Source organism: Nicotiana tabacum, chromosome 10, assembly GCF_000715075.1.
Source record: "Nicotiana tabacum cultivar K326 chromosome 10, ASM71507v2, whole genome shotgun sequence".
In the NCBI taxonomy this organism is placed as follows: Eukaryota; Viridiplantae; Streptophyta; class Magnoliopsida; order Solanales; family Solanaceae; genus Nicotiana; species Nicotiana tabacum.
Window position 1 is genome coordinate 128,093,361 of NC_134089.1, and position 5,052 is coordinate 128,098,412.

The following is a 5,052-nucleotide window of genomic DNA, read 5'->3' on the forward strand; positions in this document are numbered from 1 at the left end:
GTAGTAGGTTCGCTCATAGGCGCTCGACCATACTAGGCTCTGTATCTCGGCCATGCTAGGCTCGCTCATCGGCGCTCGGTCACAACAGACTCGGTATGTAACTTACCATCTGATTAGAGGTTGCCCAATAGGGTCCTGCCAATAGATTATAGCTCGATGGTAATGAAAATACTTTAATATTGTATATATAAACTCTCTGCTCTCTTGGCTGGAAGAAGAAAATATTCAATTGAATATGAAGTCCCGATAAGGAGAATATTGTAACTTACAAGACTAGGAAAATATACGTAAATTCCGAGATATGAATTTTTCTTTATGCTTCATTATCAAACTCGTGTAATTACGAGATCATGCCAAAATGAAGAAAGAGCTTAGCTTTAAGATACCTGACGTAGGAAAAAATTCGTATGATGTTCTTGAAAAGGGTACACCGTACTCCCTTAGAACCACAAAATTTTACGTTGCTAAATCTTGTTGGAATCGTTGAAACTTGTAGGAATCATGTTGCTTAATGAAAGATGTAGGATCTGATTTCAATGTCTTTGAGAATGAAATTTGAAAGAGCTTTAAGAATAACTAACGTTTTCCTCTTCTAATAATGCCTTAGTATAGAAATATTAGGAATGAGTTTTTGCAAGAATCATAGTATGATTTGTTTTGGAATTCTTAAAGTATTTGAGGTGTCTTGCAAATAAAGTATCAAGATGTCACCTAATCTAATGTGACCATGAGTCACTTATTTGCTAGTGGGTTGCTGCCACGTGGGGTGGGGTGGTTTTTTTTTAATCTTTATCACTTATTAGGTAATTAGGTAATGTTTCGTTACCCAGTAATTAACCAATTACCCGCATAATTAAAAATTATCTCAAATTACTTAAAATTCTACTTATTTTAATATACTTTATACATTATACTACCGTGTTCATATGGTACCTTGCATGGTACTAGTCCATAAGTATTGGGTATTATAGTGTCACGAACCAAACTGATGGGTTGTGATGGCCGCCTGGTACCTTACCCAACCGAGTACCTACGTAACGTATCTTTTCGTGTCATACTATCATAGATAATGGAGCCGGAAGGCTGCCATGAGATTGTGACAACCCGGCTGGTCGTCTTAAGAATTAATGCCCCGATCCCCTATTAACTGCTTTCTCCAAGTTTATTTTTTGCTATTTTGATTTGTCGGGATGTTCGGTTTTGAGTTTCGGAGAGTTTTGGGACACTTAATCCCTAAATGAGAGATTAAGTGTTGGAGATTTGACCGTCGTCAAAACAGTGTGAAGACGACCTCGGAATGGAAATCTGATGGTTTCGTTAGCTCCATTGGGTGATTTCGGGCTTAGGGGCGTGTTCGGATTGTGTTTTAGATGTCCGTAGCTAATTTAGGCTTGAAATGTCGAAAGCTGAATTTTTGAATTTTCCAGTTCGATGGTGAGATTTTGATCCGAGAGTCGAAATAGAATTCCGGAAATTGGAGTAGCTCCATAGTGTTTAATGTGACGTGTGAGCAAAATTTTAGGTCATTCGGACGAGGTTTGATAGACTTTTTGATCGAAAGCGTATTTTTAGAGTTTTTGGAATTCTTAGGCTTGAATCCAATGTAAAATTGGTATTTTGATGTTGTTTTGAGCATTCCGAAGGTTGGAACAAGTTTGAATGATGTTTTAGGATTGGTTGGCAGGGTTGGTTGAGGTCCCAGGGGCCTCGGGTGTGTTTCGGATGCTCAACGGGTCATTTTGGAACATAGAGAAATTACAGAAAATTGCAGCAGCCCAGTTCTGGTTTCCTTCTTCGCGTTCACGAGTGGGGTCTCACGTTCGCGAAAAGGAACTGGGGTTGGGGCTAGGGGAAGTTTAATGCTTCACGTTCGCAAAGTGTCTCCCGCATTCACGAAGCTAAGAGGTCTTATACCTATGCGTTCACGACGGTGTTCCTGCGTTCGTGTAGGAGGAGGAGATTGTCCACCGCGTTCGCGACTAGAGCATCACGTTCGCGATGAAGGAAAGCTGGACCAAGCGAAGTTGTGCTTCCCGAATGCGAGGGTCTTTCCACGTTCGCGAAGAAGGAAATACCTAGGCAGAATATATAATTTCAAAATCGAGGGTTTAGCCATTTTTATCAAAACTTAAGCTTGGGAGCTCGGATTTGAGCGAGACTTCGGGTTGATTTTGAGCCGGTTCGAGGTAAGTGGCTTGTCTAACCTTGTGTGGGGGACCTTCCCTTTAGGATTGATATATTTGGTAATTGAGATGCCTTGTACGTGAGGTGACGAGTGCGTACTTGTGCTAATTGTTGGAAATCCGATTTTCTTTAAGTAATTACTAGTATGTTTCCTTTCCTATTTTTATTACTTGCACTATTAAGCCTGTTGTTAGCTTAGGAAAGCATGTCTAAGTGACTTAACTACTTTACTTGCTCAAACTGCCTTACTTGAATTCTATGCAGCATGCTAGGCTAGAATCACTTGTTGCCTTGATATGAAATTTTGCTATTTCTGTATATTTTCTTGTTGCTGTTGTGTATTTATTTTGGGACTACGGATGTGGAATTCTGTTAGCTCCCCCTTGTCTGTTTATTTTGGGACTACAGATGTGGGATTCCGGTAGACCCCCCTGCACAGTTATATGGAACTATGGGAATACACCCGGTAGATTCCCCTAGTACTGGGTATTTGCATTTGGGACTACGGAACGGGATTCTGGTAGATCCCCACGCACTATGAGTTGGACTACGGGACAAGATCCCGGGAGATCCATTGGATATGTACATATGGGACTACAGGACGGTATCCTGGGAGATCCCCGATTGTTATTATTTGTGCTGAGCTGTATTCCTTTCCGTATTTACCTTGCTTTTGTATAGTTGTTGCTGTCATGTACATCCTGTGTTATTTTACTGCTGCACTTATTTATATTGTTTTGTTCTGTACTGTTGATCTTTATATTTTATTTAGCCTCAGTAAGGCCCTGACCTTCCTCTTCACTACCCGATCGAGGTTAGGCTTGGCACTTACTGAGTACCGATGTGGTGTACTCATGCCCCTTCTGCGCATGTTTTTCATGTGCAGATCCAGGTACTGCGACTCAGTCCTATCACCCTTGAGGCGAGGCGACTGCTCCAGCGACTTCGAGGTATATTTGCCACATCCGCAGACTGATGAGTCCCTTTCTATTCTAGCTTTTGAACATTTGCCCTTCCGTATTTCTTTCCCTTGTTAGATATTCTGGAGTTAGACTGTGTAGTGATCCTTAGCTTGTGATTCACGGGTTTTCGGGTCTTGGAGATATGTATTGGTTTCTGAGAGTTTAATATTATGTATGCCGAGCGGCACTTTTAAACTGTTTTATCACTCTTCATTCTATTTTAATTTGTTTTTATTCTGCACTTTGGTTATCTTCCGCAATTTAGGCTTACCTAGTCATAGAGGACTAGGTGCCATCACGATGGTTCACGGAGGGCGAACCGGGGTCATGACAGTTGCCATCCGCAATTTGATTTCCTTATCGTGCTATATTTTTGACATCACAATTCAAAACTTCTGTCTTCTATTCTCTCATAGGTGGTGAGGACACGCGCTACCCGAGATGATCAGGCACCTGCGCCCCTACTATAGCCGTCATAGGCCGGGGCCAGGGTAGAGGCCGAGGACATGCATGTGGTGCAGCCAGAGAACCTGCGCGAGCTCCCGCCGAGGTACCACCAGCAGTTCCAGCCGGAGTCCAGGCACCTGACACGCCTACTGCTACAACTACTCCAGCTCTTCAAGAGACTCTGGCAAAGTTCATGAGCATGTACACCACTCTGGCTCAGGCAGGGTTGTTTGCCCTTGTTGCAGCTACATCTTAGGCCGGGGGAGGAGCACAAACTCCCACCGCACGTACTCCTAAGTAGCAAGTGCATGTTGAGCAGGTCCCTGAGATTATTCCTTTACCGCCTGGAATGCCAGTTATGCCTGAGGATAGTGCAGCGGCTTCCGAGGAGGAGCAACTGAGGCTTGAGAGGTTCAAGAGGTACAAGCCTCCTGTATTCAGCGGTCTAGCATCGGAGGATGCTCTGGGATTTCTAGATGAGAGTTACCGCATTCTCCGTACCATGGGTATATCAGGATCGAGCCGGGTTTCCTTCACTACCTTCCAGCTTCAAGGAGCCGCCTATGAGTGGTGGCACACCTATGAGTTAGACAGTCCGGATGAGGCTGCTTCGCTTGCTTAGACTTAGTTTTCAGATCTGTTCCTGAGAGAGTATGTTCCTCAGAGCCTTAGAGACGCATGGCGCACCGAGTTTGAGCATTTGCGCCAGGTACTATGACTATCTTAGAGTATGCTGTCAGTTACACTAATTTGGCTAGGCATGCACCAGCCTTGGTTTCTACTGTTCGTGAGAGGGTTCGCTGGTTTGTTGAGGGCATTATTCCCAACATCAGGTCTAGCATGGCTCGTGAGTTGGAGACAGATATTTCTTATCAGTAGGTGGTGAGCATTGCTAGGAGGATTGAGGGTATGCATGTTAGGGAGAGAGAGGAAAGGGAGGCCAAGAGGTCTCGAGAGTCGGGCCATTTCTCTGGTGCCCGTGCCCCAGCAGCAGGTCGTCATGGTAGGGGTTATATGAGTCGTGTTGTTCATTCAACTCTTCTAGCAGCCAGTGGTATTCCATCTCCTCCTAGATCTCAGGAGCCTTATTATGCACCTCCGGTATCTAGCGCACCTCCTGCGCGGGGTGCTTTCAGAGGTCAGTCCAGCAGACTTGGTCTGAGCCAGTCATAGCCTTTATGTCCTCCTAGAGCTTGTTTTGAGTGTGGTGACACATGTCATATGGTGAGGGATTGCCCCAAACTTGGGAGGGTGCACATCCACAAATTTCTCAGCCACAGCGTGCCCCGCAGAGTTCTTAGGCTATGGTTATAGCTCCAGTTGCTACTCCACCTACTCAGTCAGCTAGAGGTGGAGGTCAGAGAGATAGAGGTCACCCTAGAGGGGGAGGTTAGGCCAGATACTATGCCCTTCCTACCCGTACCGAGGTTGTTGCCTTCGATTTTGTCATCACAGGTAT